The following is a 19,314-nucleotide window of genomic DNA, read 5'->3' on the forward strand; positions in this document are numbered from 1 at the left end:
TGGTGGTTATTGAGGGACCCACACTTCTTCTATCTTGTGGCTCTGCCCTCTTCAAGGCCCTCAGATTCCTTTCCATTCAGCTGGAGGGTGAGGAAAAAGAGAGAGGACTTTGTGGGGAGGTTTTTATGGGCCAGTCTGGAAGAAGCATGCATTCCTCCCACCCAGAACTCAGTCACACTCAGTGTACTCCTAACTGCAAGGAGGGCTGGGAAATGTAGTCCAGCCATGTGCTCACAAGGTAAAAAAAAAAAAGAGTTTTGGTGAACTCATAGTATAGTGGTGAATGAGGGGAAGAAGTGAGTCGTGGGTTTAACTGGGATAGAGCATTAGGCATGGGAACAGCAAGTAAAGGTGGCTAAGGTGGCTGAAGTGGAGCGAGGAGAAGATGAGGACATGGTGGAAAGTGAAGGCAGGGAAGTGAAGGGGGCCAGGCCATTAAGGTCCTTGTCAGGACTTGGTTGCATTGTGAGTGACTGATCTGAGTTGCATCATGAAAGGCTCACCATGACTACTGTGTTGAGGGAGGACTCAGGGAGAGAAGTCGAGTCTGTTGCCGTTCGTTATCCAGTGAGTGGTGAGAGCAGCCAGGTCCAGAGTGGTGGTGATGGTGGAGGTGCGGAGAAGTGGTTGGATTTGAGATCTATTCTGAAAGTGGAACAACAGGTTTTGCTGCGGGATTGGTGGTGGTGTGTGACAGAAAGAAAGGAATTGGGATAGTTCTGAGATTTTTGGCTTTTGCTTAATGACTATTAGACTCACTTTCTACCTGCAGAAGTAAAAAGAGGGGGAAAGTTTTTGAAAAAAGATATCTGGATGCCCTCTGGGCCCTGATGTATCTCGCGTAGCCTCTTCTCCTCCACAGTACTTTCTTTAGCACAGATGGGCAATTCTTTTCCACAACTGAGCTTTCAGACAGAGGGAGGACATCTGTAGCTCCTCCCAGCACAGAGCCTGGATGGAACAACTTTGGCAATGGTCTCACATCATTACCTGGGATCTTTGGACTGAGTCTTGGGGCCCCTTGGACTGATGTGGAAGGGACCCAGTGTCCCCCTGGGTAACCAAGAGATACCTGCAGAGGGCACTTCCAATCCATGCTGTGTGTAATGTAAGAACATAAGTGTGTTTGGGAGTGGAAGCGGAAGCAGTTTTCCTGGTTCTTACTTGGCAATCATGACCCGCCAAGGCAGAAATGAGAGATGGAATTTTTTAGTAGATGGCGCTCCCATTAGGAGCATAAGGGGAAGAAAGTCTGTCTTAAACAGAGCAGGGTATGAGCTGTGGCAGCAAATATTACATGCCTACTAGGTGCTGGGCACTGGCTGGGTATTTTGGTTTCATTGGAGAGGGAAACAAATGTACTCTTCCTGCCCTCTGGACAGAGTAGACCCACGTGGCTAGATCATACAGTGATTTGCTGGAAGAAATTATATTTACACCTGAGTGTTTCTTTCATTTTCTTTTCTTTTTCTTTTTTTAGTGATTGTGAATGGTACTGTATTTTTAATTTCAGTGTCCACATGTTCATTGCTAGTATACAGAAAAACAATTGAGTTTTTATTTTGTATCCTACATCCTAGATAAACTCACTAATTAGTTGTAGGCTTTTTTTTTTTTTTGTATATTCCACAGGATTTTCTATCTAGACAATCACATAATCTACAAATACAGATGATTTCTTCCTTTCCAATCTGTTTTATTTCCGTTTGTTGCCTCTTGTGCTGGCTCTTTGCTGAGTAAGAGTGGTAAGAGTGGGCAGCATTGCCTATTCCTAATCCTGGGGGGCAGCATTCAGTCTTTCACCATTAAGTGTATGGTTAGCTGTAGATGATTTTTGCACATGTCATTTGCACTTCGTTGTATGGGTGTGGGTGGGACCATGGGGTTTTCTGTGGTGTTTGGCTGATATAGGGCAGTTACTATCTAAAGTTGTCTATCTTGCTCGAGGCAGCAAGCTTTCGTTGGAGCCTTTTTCGTCTGTGCTTGTTGGCATCTCCAGGTTTCTTCCGTTCCAAGTGAGGCAAAAAGAAAATGCAGGCCACTCACCATGGTGTCCTTCCTCCGGGCCTGAGGCCCCTCACTGGTCTGCCTTCTTCACTCCGCCTTTCAGAGTCCTCTCTTGTTTGTTTTACATATCATGTGCAGGGGGTTTTGTTGTGCACAGCAGGTGGAATAGGGAAAGGTGTGTCTACTGCATTCTCCTGGAAGTGGAAGTGGTTGGGAAGAGATTAGAGGATTGGGTTGAAGGCCAGTGTGTGAAGGGCCTTCACGCCAGGGGTTTGACTCTGTAGGTGGCAGGAGGGATGTTGGAGGTTCAACTCTGCAGCAGTGTGGAGGGATGGGGAGGGGAGTGGCAGAGAGACCCGGAGGCTGGTGCCTGGGCCCAGGGAGGTGAGGATGCATTTCTGGACTGCGACAGCAGACGTGGGGCAGAAAGGAAGAAGGGAGAGTCCATGCGGGCCACGAGGAAGTCCGAGGACCAGGTGAGTCTGAGGTTTCTAGCTTGGGCAACTAGCTAGGAGATTGGGGAGCTAGGGGAGTGGTGTAAGTGTAACAGAGTAGGTATATTCTAGGCCTCTTAGAGCATGACTGGAAGATTGGACTAACTGTGCTTCCCTTCAGGGCCGGCTCCGCAGAGTAAGCCTGGCTGCTGTGTAAAACCCAAGGAGCACACATTCTGGGCAGAGGAAACATTGTGGGGAAAGGCACAGATACAGGAAACGTCATGGTGGGCCTGTTGGGACTCCAGCTAGCTGAGGCATAAGTGGGTAGTTCTTGGTTCCATAACTGGGAAGGGTGCTGTAGGAGTTCACAAAAGCAAGAGGTTCTGGAATGGGAGTTGATGCTGCTGGTGGTCTATCTGGCACCTTACATTCTTTGTCTGTTGATATCAGTCTTTCCTACTGCAGACAGGCCACCCTCCCTGGGGGGCACCACTGCTGACAGCTCCCACTTACCAATTCCAGTGAAGGGAGAACTCCTTTCTCTGCATCCATATATTAATCCTAGAGAAAGGCTATGGTTGGCCCAGCTTGGGTGATGTGCTTGTCCTTTTTGACCTATCACTGTTGCAGGGAGTAGACTAATCTGAGCCGGATGGTTTACCCACCCCATTAGATCAAGGCAGGCCTTTTTTTTTTTTTTTTTTTTTTTTTTTGGCCACACTGCACGGCTTGCAGGATCTCAGTTCCCCGACCAGGGATTGAACCTGGGCCATGGCAGTGAAAGCTCGGAATCCTAACCACTAGGCCACCAGGGGGCTCGCAAGCAAGGACTTCTAAGGAAGAAGGCAGAAGAAAAGCATCTACGGAAGATAGAAAAGAATATTTACTATGGTTCACTGTATAATATCTTTTGAAGAATTTATAGTATGGCAATGTAGGAACTCTTTGGAGAGTTTTAAAGCAGGGGACTTGATCAAATTTAGGTTTTCTTAAAATTATCACTGTGTAAAGTTGTAGTTGGAAATAAGTAAATGAGTAGAGCTGGGGAGACTGGTAGAGAGGCTGCTGCTGTAGTTCTGGGGAGAACAGATGAGACCTGAGCTAATTCAAGTCCTTGGATTCTTACGTCATTTGGACTTCACCCTCCAGCCACAGCGTCGGGAGGTTGAAGAGGGGGACAGAGTCTGGAGACAATTAGGCAAATAGGGCGTGGTGAACAGCTGGAGGGGGCAGGGGGTGCTTCAGGAGGACTCACCACCAGCACCAACTGTTCCCTGAGAGGCTAGCTTTCTCTTTGGAAACTAGTCATTAAGTGGTGGCAGACTCGACATATCTTTCTTATTGCTTCTTAAGAAATGTGGGTGTTACTGGCTTCTTGTGGTGTCCTAACTGGAAAAGGAAGCTGATTGATTCTACTTTTATCCCTTTAAAAGTTTCCTTTCTTTAAGGAATCAGATAATAGGAGGTGTGTCAGGACTGCCAGTCGAGAAATAGATGGTTGGGAGGAAGATGCAGGCCTGAAGGTCCTGCCTCCCCCATTGCTGCCCCGGGGCCTGCAGGTCTGCTCTGGAAACATTTATCCTTTTGGCATTGTCCTTGCTGGGAAGGCTTGCAAGAATTTTAAGCAAAGAAATGACATAATCTGACTTATGTTGTAACAGATTCCCTCCTGTATTGAGAATAGGCTATGGGTGGAAGTGGGAGTGACACCAAAAATAGAAGCAGGGAAAGCAGGGACACCAATTAGGAGGCTATTGCAATAATCTAGGCTGGTAGTGGTGGAGGAGGTGAGAAATGGTCACATTGTGAATATATTTTGAAGGTAAAAACCAGAGGATTGGATAGAGAATAAGAGAGAAAGAGACGAGACAAGACGAGAATGACTCCGAATCTTTGGCCTGGGCAACTGGAAGACCATGGCCTTAAACTGAGATGGATAAGATTCTGGAGGAGCAGGTCTGGGGGAAGATCAGGGGTCTGTGTGAGACGTGTCAAGTTTGAGACATGGAACACATCTCACACAGACCTCCTGTCCACTTGACATCTTACCTGAAACAGGCAGTAGGATATATTAGCCAGGAGTCCAGAGGTGAGGTCTGCACTTGGAGAGAAATCTGGGCATCCTCAGTCTATAGGTGGTATGAGACTAGGGGAGATCACCCAGGGGGTGATTGAAGGAATACAGAGAAGACAGGAGAACTAGGACCGAGCCCCGGGGCACTCTTACATTAAGAGGTGGGGAGATGAGGAAGAACCAGCAAAGGGAAAGAACAGCCAGTGAGGTAGATGGAAAACCCAGAGTGCTAGCCTGGAAGCCAAGTGAAGAGAGTAGTCAAACAAGAGGGCATGATTCACTGGTAGCAAAAGCTGTAAGAGGAGGACTCAGACTCACCCTTTGGATCTAACAACATGGAGGAGAAGCTAAATGCATGCTTTTGGACCCAAGCTTAGCCTTTCAAATAAGTCATAGTTCCCGCCTTGAAGGAGAATACAGGTATGCAAAAAAGGGTCATTTAAGATTCATTGAAACAAGTCTGAGAAAGATGTGAAGATAGTATCGTGGGAGCCCAGCAGAAACAGACAGTACTTCTGGCTTTTGTGGGGAGGGTTGGGGTCAGATTAACTCATGTCTTCATTCGTTCAATGATTCATTGATTCATTCCACAAAAACTTTTTGAGTGCCGTGGACTGAGAGGAAGGGAGAAGGTAGGGTTGCTGTGTAAGGGGTATAAAGGTTCAGTTCTGGAGATGAATGGTAGTAGTTGCACAACAGTGTGAACATATGTAACACCACTGAACTGCACACTTAAAAACGGCTGAGCGTGTACATTTTGTTATGTGTGTTTTACCACCACATACGCACACACACACAAAATCAGAAAGGAAAAAAAAATCTTATTGAGCCCCACCATGACCTTGGTTGGGAATATGATGTTGAAATGGAAGTCATTGCAGTAGAAGGAGATCATGTGGAGAGAAGGGGAGGAAGACATCCAGCTGGAAGGAATGCTGAGAGAAGGGTCTGGGCACCAGTTCTATCTGTCTAGATTGAAGCATCCACTGGGGGAGATCACAGGAGCTGAGGCTGCAGACTCAGGCTGAGCCAGTTGCTGCAGGCCTGGCAGCCTGGCTGTGGAGTTGGGCTTGCCTTCTTAGGTTCTGGGAGCCTCTAAAGGTTTCTGCCCATGGGAGTGTCATTCCAGAGATGTGCATTTAGAAGCTTAATCTCATTAATCCTTCCTGTTAAACCCGTTGCCTATTAAAAGCAGTGGGATTGAAGCATGCATTTCTCTGATGAAAATTGCGGCCTAGCAGAAGTTTAGATGCCTGGGCATGTGTTCATGAATTGAGTAGGTTATTTTTCCACCCATTTTACAAATATTTATTGAGGACTGTCTAAATGCCCGTAGTATTCTAGGCACTGGAGGTAAGGGAAGGGGTGAATTTCTCAGATCGCTTCTCTTGATAAGCCTACAGTCTAGGGACCCCATTCCCAAATAAGAAATTATGCTACATTGTACCGCATGTTACCATAAATGTCTCACCGGGGTTCCATGGGAGCCGAGAGGAGGGTGCCTGGCCTGTCTGGGACACTGGGATGGCTTCCAGGGAAAGGCTGCCCAGTGGACTTGAAGGATGAGCAGTATTTTCTAGGCAGAGAAGCAGAGATAGACATCCTGGGAGGACAGTAAATCAAAACTTATTGGGGTTGTAAATTTAAAGAAAACATGTAAATATTCTCTTTTAAAGTTAAACTCTTATTTCATTGGCTTTTAGGTGGTGCTGGCTAGAGTGCATGCTTTTGGACCCAAGCTTAACTTTTCAAATGTGGAATGCTAGGCCTTCATTGGTAAGTTTGTTTGATGCCTTCTTACCAAATTATGCTGTCAAGGATTGGTATTTGGAATGAAGGGCAAGGTAGTTATCATTGGTGCTGCTCTGTGAAGGGTACCAAGCCTGGACCCTAGAGAAGCCTACAGTATAGGTGGAAAAGATCCACAGGAGAAGTGGATCCCACTGTAGGTTTCTGCAGTAGGTGCAGAGGGAGAAGCCAGAGGAGAAACACCCAGGGGTGCAAGGGATGGACGCAGCTGGCCTCACAGAGAGGTGCAGCTTTGGCTGCATTTTGAAGGATGGACAAGTCCGGGGGGGAGTGAAATAAGCTTTTCAGGCTTGAGAAGGTGGGTGTAAGATGTAAAGAAAGTGGGCTCAGCAGAAGACCCACAGGAACAAAAACTTCATCCAAAGGAGTGGTGAGTAAGAACTTCTTCAGGATCTGCTGGTGGTTGATTATTCTATTCTAGACCAGGGTCAGCAAATTTTTTCTGTAAAGGATCAGATGGTAAATATTTTTGGCTTCCTAGGCCATATGGTTTCTGTCATAGCTACTCAACTCTGCCATTATAGTGGGAAAGCAGCCATAGTTAATATGTATATGATGGTGTGGCTGTGTTCCAAAAAAGCTTTATTTATAGAAACAGGTCGTGGGCCGGATTTGGCCTGTGGGCTCTAGTTTGCCCACTCCTTTTCTAGACCCTGAATGCTGTGCTGGGCTAAGGCACTTGGACTTTGTCCTGAAGGCAGTGGGAAGCCATTGAAGTTATTTGGGGCAAAGAAGTGAAATGGCCGGAGTAACATGTTAGGAGCATTCATCTGATAGCTGGACAAGAAGCATGGGTCCTGTTCCAAGGCTGCAGTAGCAATCCAGGTGTGAGGTCATGTGGTTAACAGTGCTTAAAATGGAGAAAAGGTCCAATAGGAGAGATATTGCAAAGGAAGAATGATAGGATTTATGGTCTTCTTAGACTTTAAAGACAGGAGCCAAAGAAGATGAAAGTTTAAACTTGATAGTTAACAATGGTAACATTGACAGAAATGTGGCTGTTGGGGATGGAGAAGGGTAGTTGATGCGTCCAGTTTTTGATACACTGAATTTGAGATGGTACTGATTCATCCACAGGATATGTCTAGTAGGCAATTAGAAATTCAGGGCTGGGGACTTCCCAGGCAGTCCAGTGGTTAAGACTTCACCTTCCAATGCAGCGGGTGCGGGTTTGATCCCTGCTTGAGGAGCTAAGATGCCACATGCCTTGTGGCCAAAATACCAAAACGTAAAACAGAAGCATTATGGTAACAAATTCAATAAAGACTTTAAAAATTGTCCACATCAGGACTTCCCTGGTGGCACCGTAGTTAAGAACCTGCCTGCCAGTGCTGGGGACACGGGTTTGATCCCTGGTCGAGGAAGATCCCACATGCCGCGGAGCAATTAAGCCCGTGTGCCACAACTACTGAGCCTGCGCTCTAGAGCCCGCGAACCACAACTACTGAGCCTGTGAGCCACAACTACTGAAGCTCACGTGCCTAGAGCCCGTGCTCTGCAACAAGAGAAGCCACTGTGATGAGTAGTCCCCACTCACCACAACTAGAGAAAGCCCATGCGCAGCAACGAAGACCCAGCGCAGCCAAAATTAAATAAATAGATTTATTTATTTATTTTTAAAAATGGTCCACATCAAAAAAAACCTTTAAAAAAAAAAAGAAATGCAGGGCTGAAGCCAGGGCTGGGAAGGGTAGGTCTAGAGGTGTAGAACAGAAACCATAGGATTAATAAGTTCTCCCCGTGATGAGCAGAGGGCTGAAGGAGAGAGTCCCAGGAAGGGAAGAGGATGGGACAGCAGAGACCACAGAGAAGGGACCTGAGGGAAGGCTGCCGAATTGGTGACAAGGTGGCTACCGCTGGCCTTGAGAATGAGATGTGGGGAGAGGGGAAGAGCGGAGGAAGCCAGGTTGCACAGGGTCCATCATAAATGACGGGTAAAGAATCAGATACATTAGTAAAAGTGACCACTTACGGAGAGTTTGGATGGTAAAAGAACGGAGACACAAAGATTTCAGCGTCTGCATGCCAAAATAACCCTTTCTTTAGCTTTGAGGCAAGCAAAGCAAGCCATGACCGGTTCTCTTGTCCTTCTCTGGAGCCAAGTGTGTTTGGGAGTTTGTGTGTACCTTGGGCTTGTGATTGCGTTCTTATGCTTTCTTTGAGGTGTGGTGTTCTGAGCTCTGTCATAACTTGCACCAACGGAATCTAGCCCATGTTTGGACCCTTGCCATGAGACAAGATGTGATCTGTTGGGGAAATAGTTGCATTTGCCTGAGTTGGAGGAGAAAATAGGGTAGAGCAAGAAACGGAAATTAAACTCCTTACTGCAGAGTCTGCCCAAGTATGGGAATTTGCGATAATTCCTCAAGTCGCTCAACTAGATAGCAATTTATGTTCCGAGCATTTCGAGTGTATGTTCCTTGGTTTGAATTCTGAGTAGTCTTTTGCTTGGTTTTTGCAAATATAGCAGTTAGAGATGGAGTCATAAAAGCAACAGGTGGAACTGGTTTGGAGCCTCCTTTTAGTGAAGTCTCACTATATCCCAGGCATAGTGCCGAGTACTCTGTAGGTATCATTTTATTTCATCTTTGCAACCACCTGTGAAAGAGGAATTAGTGTTCCCACTTCAGCAATAAGGAAATTAACTCACAGGAGGTTGCCTGAGGTTACAAGGGATTTGAACCCAGACCTATCTGGCCCCCTTAGTTTAGGCCACTTTCTGTTTTCTCCCACCTGGGTCTGGAATTTCTCCTCTAACTTACATAGAAGGACTGGAGACAGAATGAGTTCTTAAGGTTAAATATTCAGAGGCTGTGGTGGGTATTTCTGCTCCTTAGGAGTCTATTAAAAGTGTGGAAGCAGTATGGGATCCTTGGGGGAGACTAAGGCCAAACTTCAAACACTAACTGTTTCCCCTGCTGAAATTTTCATTTAGTTGGAGAAGGTGGCAGGTTTGGGCTTGGAAAGGAAATCTCACTAGAAGGCATGACAGTCAGGTTCCAGTCCTAGCTCTAAGGCAGTTATAATCTACTTTTTGTTTAAATACTTGCATCTCTCTCTGCTCACCTCCAACTTCAAGGTCCGAGGCCAGGGTCCTGCGTTGACTTGTTTCCCTCCGTACCCCCAGCATCCAGCCTGGTATTAGGCGTGTAGCATGTGCTGATTGAATATTTGTTGTTTCTAGTGAGCCAGGCAACTTGGGACAAGGAGCTTCACCTCTGTGTGCCAGGCACTGCCGTCGGCACCGCAGTTTTGCAGGTGACACAGGACAGGTTCTGTCCTCGTGAGGCAGGTGAGCTGGCAGGGGAGACAGACAGAATAGACAGGTGAGATGTGCAGTCTGAGGTCAGGCAGGCAGGATAATCCTCTGAAAAAAGCCATAATAATGCACTTCGGGGTGACTGCAGATATGTCGTCTAAGCCGTCCACTCTGTTTTAATTCTTTTGCTTGGCTGTGGTTGCTAACGCCCAGCTAACTGCTCCCCCCAGCGAGAGCTCCCTCCTGGGGCCAGAGCAGCCTCCTGCCTCTGGCAGGGCTGAGCGCTCCCCTCCTGGCCCCTCTCCTCAGTTCACCCTTCTGTCTGGCCTGCCACCCACCCCGGTTCTCCTCCAACTCCGTAGACCTCGACTCCGCAGCTTGCTGTGCCGGTTCTCTTTTCTCTACCTTTAGCTTAATAAGGTTTTGCTTGATCCCTTTCTGGTCAGTCCCAGTATTCTTCCGCGGTGAGCTCATCCACTGTTCACCTCTCTCCTGAAGTCACCCAGATCTGCAGATCCAGCCCAGAACCTCTGCCCAGCCCTCCTTCCTCGCTCCTATCCTGTGGGCACCTCCAACTCAGCCCTCGCCTGGTACCCAGTGTGTCTGTCTCCCTGTGGTGCCTGCCTGGGGTGGGACTACACCCCCTCAGTCATGTCGACTGCAGGAGTCACCCTTGGCTTTGTCCTTTCCCTCAACTGTCGTCTTCCATTGGTCACCTTTTCTGGAAGAGCCCATGTTCTACTTTGTCACTCCCTGCCCACCCCTTCGCTTAGGACTCCTCATTTGGATTGTTGCAGCAGCCTCTTGGTTGGTCTTCCCGGGCACACTTCTGTCCTCCTTCAGTCCACCTCCACTTCCCAGCAGCATCATGTTTCTAACTCACACATCTGTCATGACTTTCTCCTGCTTAGAACTCTCCAGGGGCTCCTCATTGCTCATAGAATAGAGCTTAAACCCCCTCAGCGGGCCTGCAGTCTTTTCGTAACTGGCCTTTGGCCACCTTCCCTGTTTCACCTTTTCCCTAACCCGTATTTCTCACATCAGCCCGGCCTCTCAACAGCCATCACTTCTTGGTGCCTTTGCCAGAACTGGGCCCTTTCCTGGGAATGACCCACCCCCTGCTCCCCATTTCGCTAGCTCAGGTCAAGTTTCTGATTTTCTGGACACCTTCTTTCCCCACCCTGCACTTCGCTGTGACCTGGAGGTGACCTTCCTCCTGGCTTCCAGAACACCCTGCATCTCTCTCTCTCTCCCAAAACATTTATTGGCGTAACTGTTGATTTACTATCTGTTATGCTCAGTAAACTGAGCTCCTTAAGGGTGGGGAACACACACACACACACACACACACACACACACACACACACAAATCTCTGGGTTCTCGGTGCCAGCACTGTGTACCTGGTTCAGGAAGTGTTTGTTGAAAGAGTGAGGATAGCAAAGTCTGTTTGTGCAGCCAAACAACAGATTTATAACGTGATCAAATGTATTTGAAACTGGAGGTTCATTGGCTATTGAGTTGGGTGGGGCCTCCTTGCTTCTCAGTTTTGATGGCAGGATAGGTTGTTGTGGGCCTGGGTTTGTGGTTGCCTGTTGCATCTCTCAGCCTGCTGAGGCCTCGGGAATATATCTTCTCTATATTCTTTGCCCCTGACTTTTTTATTTTTAACTCCCGTTGTTGATGGGATAGTAAAGCAATGCAAAGTGAAAAATAGTCCATCAAGGAATGCTGAGGAGTGAGGTCCACCCAGCTTCCTGGATGAATCCCAAGTTTCCTAAATTAGCCAATAATGATTCTTGCTAACCACTGACAGCTTTTCCCTTTCACATTCAAGCTGAGAGTGCTTTTCTGGCTGGGGGATAAGGATAGCTGGTGGTCCTTTGTGGAGGTGCCCGACAGCATCTTTATCTTCATTTGGAACCTTGTAAAGTCCTCAGTGAATACTGAGGAGTAGCAAATAGGAAGAAGCTCTGAGCACAGGGATGCCAGGTCTGTGTTTGTATTTACCATGGGAGCTGCTGTGATGCACCTAGGTGCTAGCTGGTACCTTCTCATGTTTTCATGTGGGGCTTTCAGTTTGATGCTGTTGCCTCTCCTTCACTTCCTGGTTCTGCCACAGAACTGGGAAATTGTGCAGAGAATGCAGGTTTTCTTTGGGGGTTCACAGTAATCTGGGAAGGCTTCCTTGAAGCAGAAGCCATTTTCAACACAGACGTGTCCTACTGACCAGGGTGCTCCAGCGGGCACTTGGGGCTGCTTTCCTTGCCTGGAAATACTGATGATGCTGCTGCTTTCCCTTTCAGGGACTTTCCAGAAGCTCTTCCCTCAGCATGGAATGCATTTTCCTTCTGCTTTGCCTGGTTCATGCCCATTCAGCCTTCAGATATCAGCTGATTTGCTTCTTCTTGGGAAGCCTTCCCTGACCTTGATAAGAAACCTAGGTCTTATCATCACCATTACTGTTATCACTTTATACTGCTTATTGATTGCCCACAATGGGGCAGACATTGTCAAAGTGCTTGGTGGGTAACCACTTAGTATTAGGGCCTCAGTAGGTGTTGGCTGAGGTCAGGGTTATCATTATTACCCCAAAGATATCTTTCAAGGAAACTGAGGCCCAGATCAGTTGTGGGCATGCGAGCGGGGTTTGTCCCCAGGTGCCTGACTGGGTCTGTGCTTCTGCCCATTCTTCTCTACTCTGCAGGCCCCTCTGCCAGGCCTTCAGCAGCCCATCCTCCCACTCATTTCAGCACTCACCCCAGAGGCCATTTTACGTTTGTTTGTGTGGTTATAGATGAATGAATGTTCATTCTCCCACTGGGCAGCCTGGTAAGCCCCAGGACGGCAGGAGCCTGACCTCTAGGCAGGCACTCAGGGCAGAGTTGACTGACAGCCTGCCTGCCTAGACAGCCACTCACCTGCCTGCCTAGACAGCCACTTACCTGCCGGATCTCCTTGCCCCTTGCATCACAAGAGTCTGGGCTGTGAACATGAACTCCCTGGGGGGGGTCCCCACAATTTAGCCTGCACCCTCCCCTCCTGTTTCCGTGTCAGAGCTAGTGGTGCTAAGGAAGCATCTGTCCCTAGCTGGGTCTGTCCCTTTGCCTTTCCTCCACCTTGTGAACCCATCCTCATCCTTGTGTAAAGAAGTCGACCCCTTTCTTCCCCCAGGACAGAGCCCTCACCTGTCCTCTGCTCCTCTGGACCTGCACACGCTCAGGATGGCTCTGACCACAATGGGCCATCCTGACCTGTGTTCCTGTCCTCCTTGTCCTTCTGCAGCTGCTCGGGACCATCCCTGGTGTGGCCTCTGTGGCCGGGCAGTGTCTTGTATAGTCAGGGCTGAGGGGGCCACAGAGGGGGTAAGAGGACCGAAGTTACTACCCTAAGAGCAGTTGCACCATGATTCCGAGTGTGTGGGGTGTACCTGTGCTGGTGAGTATGTATGGGGGGGGGGTGTTTCTTGCTCGATGTTTTTACTTGCATAATTTATCCTCGTGCACATTAGAGACCATGCCTCCTTCTCTCAGGGGTCTAATGTAGGGCTCTGAATAATAGATATTTCAGAGCTGTTGGCTAAACAGATCTTTCCTCCTCTCTCTAGCTGAAGGCGCCTCCCCTTTTCCCCATCCCCACTTTGGTACCTCTCTGACCATTTCATAGGGTTGTTGTGACTATCAGGACCCCCTTCCCAGACCCCATTCAGACAGCAGTGATGTGAAAGCCCCATCTAGACCTTGGCAGGCTGGCAGGGCACCAGGCTACATTGCCCAAGCTGGCAGCAGGGAAGCCAGGTCCCCCGGGGCACCTCACTAGGCCTCTGGGGCCCGGCTGGCTGAGCTCTGAGAGATTCACACTGGTTTTGAGTGGGAAAAATAAAAATTAAAAATGGTTTCTGACCAAGTGGGGAAAGTGGGCATGGGCAGGGGCGGGGTGGGGAGCAGGAGGACGCTAGCCACGGCTTCTGCCTTCCTTACATTTTTTTTTCTTTCTTTCTTTTTTTTTTTTTTGCGGTACGTGGGCCTCTCACTGTTGCGGCCTCTCCTGCTGCGGAGCACAGGCTCCGGACGTGCAGGCTCAGCGTCTATGGCTCACGGACCCAGCCGCTCCGCGGCGGCATGTGGGATCTTCCCGGACCAGGGCACGAACCCATGTCCCCTGCATCGGCAGGCGGACTCTCAACCACTGCGCCACCAGGGAAGCCCCTGGCTTCCTTACATTTGCTGGAAACAAACTGAGATCACCCTACAGCCTCTGGGACACCCAGCACAATGGTCTCAGGCCCTGGAAGCAGACCTGCTTCACAGTGTCGGCTCTGCGCCTACTAGTGGTGGGGCTTAAGACAGATCACCCACGCTTTCTAAGCCTCAGTTTTCTCACCTGTATAACAGGATGGTGATCATAGTAATCACCTCTGTGAGGTTCTTGTGAGGGTGAAATGAAAACATGCTTAGCACTGTACACGGTGTGTAGAAAATGCCAAATATTTGTTATCATTTTACTGTTGTTTTTGAAAAGTAGCATTGTCAATAATCGTAAGAAGACTTTGGACAGCATACAAAGTCTAAAATGCACAGGTAAAGGCTGTGAGCAGTAAATGAGATGGGTGTGTGGGAAAAGCACTTTGTGGATTGCAAATTGTGTGCAGATATTATTATTAGCACAAATAACTCTTTTATTGTTTTGGCTTTGAAAAAAGTGACAGAGCACAATTTTATGATGTTGAGTCTAAGTTCTTTACTGGTTTTGGTTTTTGTTTTGGAGGGAGATTCGTCAGACAGGCCTTAATTGGAATCTTGACCAGAGGCTGTGTGACCCACATTGGTGATCCCAGGTGCCCAATGTCTGACGAGCCCCTGGCACAGAGGATCAGTTCTGTGGCTGCTCATATTATTTTAAATTTTTTATGATAAACTTTTAATACATAGTGGTATAGTAAGTTCTGTAAGTCCATTGACAGTAAATTGTGGGCATTTGCTTAGGACAGATTCCTGAGAATTTGCTCAAGAAATTCTCACTCTCAGAGTTTTGTACCTAATATAGCTGAAGAATGTAAGCAGTTTATTCAGCATTTGATGTAGACAAATGCCACTGCTTTCTCGAGTACGTTAGAAATACTTTCTTAACATCGACTGCTTGCCTTTCTTGTGTTTATCTCCAGCCCATACCATTCCATTGTCTCCTCCCATCCTTCCAAAAATGAAATCAAACAAAAATTTAAAATGTAGATACTTTTAGACAGAGATTGAAAATTCTCTACTTATTGGCTGCATCTGGCCTGCAGATGTATTTTGTTAAGTGCTCACAATGTTTTAAAACCATTAAGTTAGTGGGTAACATTTAAAAGTTGGTAGATATTATCTAGAAATCTGGATTTCCAGATCTTTACAAAAATCCGAAGGTCTAGCAGCGCTGGACCCTCATGGCGGTGATGAAGTAGGGTGGTCTCTCTTATGGGGACTTGTTTCTCCGGTTGCCCGGCCCTGCCCAAGCCCCTGCTCCTGTACATGACCTGTAGGTAACTGAGTTTGTAATCTGTGCTAAATGTAACCAACATTTCTTAGACACTGTGCATCAGTTTAGAATTATTTTTACTGGCAGCGTTGACCATAGAGAAGATTATTTCACTTGCTAAGTTTTCATTTTTATAAGCCAAGTAGCTATAGTGTTTTATTTAGGCTCTTTTGGGTTTAGTAGAATCACCTTCTCTCCTCCCTGTGGATTTTCCTCATTAATAATTTTGAAAGAGTCTTCAGCAAGACGTATAAGTCAATGTAAAATGTTGGATAAGGCAGGATATACATTTTGATGGCTTCTATTTAAGGGAGGTTGAACAGAAGTGACCTGCTTTAATTCAGTAATTTATGATGTAAATTTGAACAATTGAAAATACTTAGTCGTTTTTAGCCATCTCATTGCAATAGTTGTAATTGGCAGAATCCTTATTGAAAGAGGAGTTTGGGATTCTTAACACTGGAGACCATCCCCATTTGTAGGCTTTTCTCAGGCAAGCCCATACCCCCTTCCAGCCTGTGAGCACGCACAGAAATGGGGGCCATATGCAGGAGGGGGGCGGTGCTGAGCCCCACAGTGTTTACTTTAGGGGAGTCCTTGAAAGCAATTTTTTAAATTGCTATTATCCTATGAGCTTTAAAAAATTTTTTGCCATCATGAAAGAGTATACACTTGTAACAAATTTAGACAGCCCTGAAGAAGTGCATTAACATAAAGGAAGAAAGTCTTCTGTGACACCCGCCTCCCCACTCCCAACCTTCCCCTGAGATTGGCACTTTTTGGTGGGTATAGTCCTGGACTTTTTCATTTGCTTGTATCCCCTTAATCCCTACCTCCTTTGCCCTCATGCCCAACATGCACGTTTTTACTTTTGTAGAAATAGACTCTCTCTATGCCTATAGTTCTGCAGTTTTCCTTTTTTTTTTTTTAAGCTAACTGTCAATTGTTATGGTTTTCTTTTCAAGTCCATATGTACAGATAAATGTACCTTGTTATGTGTAACAGTTGTACTCCATGGTATGGGTGCATTTTAAGCTTACTTAATCATCCCTGTATTGGTAGACACCCAGATTGTTGCTGATTTTTGCCATTGCAACCATTGCTGCTGCGGAAATTGTTACACCAACCTGTGAACTTCTGCATGAAATTTTTCTGCTCATAGACAGCTGAAAGTGGGACTTTTGGCCTAAGTAGTTTGCCATCTAAAATTTGAATCAATATTGCCTAATCGCCCTCCAAAAAGGCTGTACCAGTTCATGCTCCTTTTAAGAGTATCCAATTATGGCTCCAATAATCTAGTTTTTTGCTTAACCATGCATGAGAAAAGTAAACTTTAAAAACTCACAAATATGCCATCAAAATGACACATTTGTCTTAGAAAAGCATTCGAAATATATAGCTATAGATTTAATTAAATGATTTTCATACCTAGATTTTGGTGATGGTTATCATCCTGCAAGGTGACAAAAATGTTCCCCAACTGTTGTTACCAATTTAATTATTAAATACTTATGTGAGGATTTCAGTTGTGCCAGGGAGCCTTTGGAAGAATAACAGCCAAGTCACGGCTTCCTTTTCCACTGGTCCGCCAGGGCTGCCTTGTCTTTCCTTCCAAGGGCTGAGCCCTCAGGATGGAGGTCGGGTCAGCATTTAAATGGGAGTGCCAGGCCTTGGGGAGGAGGAGACAGCAGGTGATGTGGTGAAGTACCCGAGGATTCCCAGCATCCCCTCCTTACATATGAAGCCATTTTACATTGACAGGTTCTTCCCGCATGTATTTTCTCATAGCATCCATATGACCTCCCTGTGAAGCAGGCACTCCCCTCTCCCCTCATTAAATCTGGAAACACTTCGAGTCAAAGGTCTGACTTAGTGAGTGTCACACAGATGGTCAGGGTCAGTGCACTGGACCGGGTGTTCTGACTCCAGATATGGCGGAGTCAGAGCCCTGTTAGGCTGAGTGGTGGTTTTTTGCCTATAGGACACCGTAGACGTTTCCTTTACTGAACTGGGGGCGGAGAAAGGAAAGGGAAGTGATATTCCCAGACTTCCTGTGTTCATTTTTGTCCACAGCTTTCTCTTAGCAGTGCTAACATCTACAGTCATGTTCTCGAATATTTCCTTAGCCTTTGGGAGGGATCTGTGAATTCTTGACCAGGGACCTTAACTGATCACAGGTGGTTGAGAACTGCTGACTATATCTCCTCCTTAAAAAGGACAGGTCTCAGGAGATGGTCAGCTTACTGCCTACTAACTGTGTGTAAAATTTTGAATTTCGTCTTCTCCAGAGACCTCTTTTCTGCCTCTCTGACCTTGTGTCTGGCTCTTGCTAACAGGTTACCCTGTATTGGCCAAAGCTCCTTAGCAGTAACCTCACTTGTGAGCCTGCAGGTAAATCTGATGCCCGGACCACTTATCCTTCCAGGATGCCGTCAGCTTCATTAGATCCAAGTAGGGGTCGTCTGGTCTAGTGAAAACAGGGATCTGGAGTCAGGTAGAGCGGGTTCAAATCCCGGCCCCCTCGCTTTTACTACTAGCAGTGTGAACCTCTCACTGTTGACCTTATGTCTCTGAGCCTCAGCATCCTTTTCTACAAAATAGTGATAATGATTCTCTCATACAGGCATTTTGAGATATAGGTGAATGAAGATTTGAAAGGTGCCTCTCAGATGTTTGGTGCAGAATAGACACTCTATAAATGTGAGTCCTCTCTCATTTTCCTCTATAGAAAGAAGGTTCTCCTCTGGGGATGCTCCAAACTGGTAGCTGCTGGCTGGGGATCCTGGGATCAGGGCAAGGCCTTTAAGAAATAAATGACAAGGTGTGGGCACAGTGTTCCAAGGGCCTGGCCTTCGAGTCAGAGACTGTCGTTCCAGCTTCATCCTGCTGGTGACTCCCCAGTAACAGTGGGTAAACCTCATCCCCGCTCCAGAGCTGCATTTCCTCAGTGTGACCTGGGGCTCAGGTGCTCTCTAACCATCCTCCTCGCTGCCATAGGAGCTCCTGTGATGGAGCAGGACTTTGGAGTGTACTGGAAGGGATGCAGGCCTTGGTCTCAGGAAGACCTGAGTGTGGCTGGCTCCTGTACCTCCCAGGTCTGTGACCTTGGGCACATCCACTAACCTCTCTGACACTTGTTGTCTGCATCTGTAAAGCAAGGCAAGTAGGACCCGCTTCCAGGCTCACTGTCTGGACGACTGGAGTCCATGGGAACAAGGTCAGTTTCCTTCCCTCTGTCTCTGACTCCTGAGTGCTTTGGTTGGAGATTTGCCAGGGTTTCTGCAGCAGAAACCCAAAACACCTTCCCTAGGTGCAGTGCTCATCACACCTCCAGCACCCTGAGATTCTCGACTCCCGGATTTCTTGAAGTTCCTTTATGTGGTCGAGAAACTCCTCAAAGGAAGCGCACAGCCCACTGAGCTTTGCTGGTGCCTCCGTGACAGTGCCTTCCTTTCTTGCCCTGTCTCGGCTGCAGACAGCAGCTGCAGCGTGAGTCAGTTGCTTGTGTATAAATTCTTCTGCATCTCTCTGCAGAGAGAACTTCATTCATTTAGCCAGTGTTCGCCATGCCCAGGCCTCATGCGAGGAGGTGGGATATGGAGAGGAATTGACTCACAGCCACTGCTCGCAAGAGCTCACGGGGGAAAGGTGCAAATAGACAGTATGACACACGAGCTGTGCTGTCACCCAGGCATGTCATAGGGTGCCATGGGAGAAGAGGACCGAGTGGCCTCTCCTGGGGACCCAGCACACAAGAGATGACTTTGAGCAAGTCTTTAGAGGTGAGGAGGAGTCCACACTGCAGAAGTCCGGGCAGAGTGAGCCAGGCAGCAGGAGCCACGGGGCAGAGGCCAGAGCCCTGAGGGAGGTAACACTGGCTGTCTGTCTGGAGCTGGGGCACGGGGCGAGGACCCAAGTTGCCACGTCCTGGCGGTTATGTGCACATTGACGACCTTTTGGGACCTTTCTCCTGAGCCCCCAACTCACATACCCACTGCTCACCCAGCATCCACCCCTCAGTGTGTATGGGCATTCCAGACCCAACATAACTAAATAGAAGTCTTAGGCAGAAACGTGACCCTCCCCAGTCTCCTCCGTGTTATGTGGCCCCACCATTTACCTGGTTACCCAGGCCCAAAATGTAGGTTTCACCTTTGACCCTGCTCCTTCCCTCACTCCTCACCTTGTGTGTTTACAATGTTGACAGCTGTTC

At 47.6% G+C, this 19,314-nt stretch overlaps 1 protein-coding gene across 1 annotated transcript in view; it reads left to right on the top strand.

Moving 5' to 3' along the window:
- Positions 1 to 1,678: 1,678 nt before the first annotated feature.
- The window catches only part of ARNTL (aryl hydrocarbon receptor nuclear translocator like), a 77,789-nt gene continuing 60,153 nt past the window's right edge, over positions 1,679 to 19,314 (top strand). Inside the window, exons 1-2 of the mRNA XM_032639803.1 lie at positions 1,679 to 2,483; positions 6,222 to 6,294. The gene's annotated coding sequence lies outside the window, so the exon portion shown is untranslated. The remainder of the gene's footprint in view (positions 2,484 to 6,221; positions 6,295 to 19,314) is intronic.

Source organism: Phocoena sinus, chromosome 8 (assembly GCF_008692025.1).
Source record: "Phocoena sinus isolate mPhoSin1 chromosome 8, mPhoSin1.pri, whole genome shotgun sequence".
Lineage (NCBI taxonomy): Eukaryota > Metazoa > Chordata > Mammalia > Artiodactyla > Phocoenidae > Phocoena > Phocoena sinus.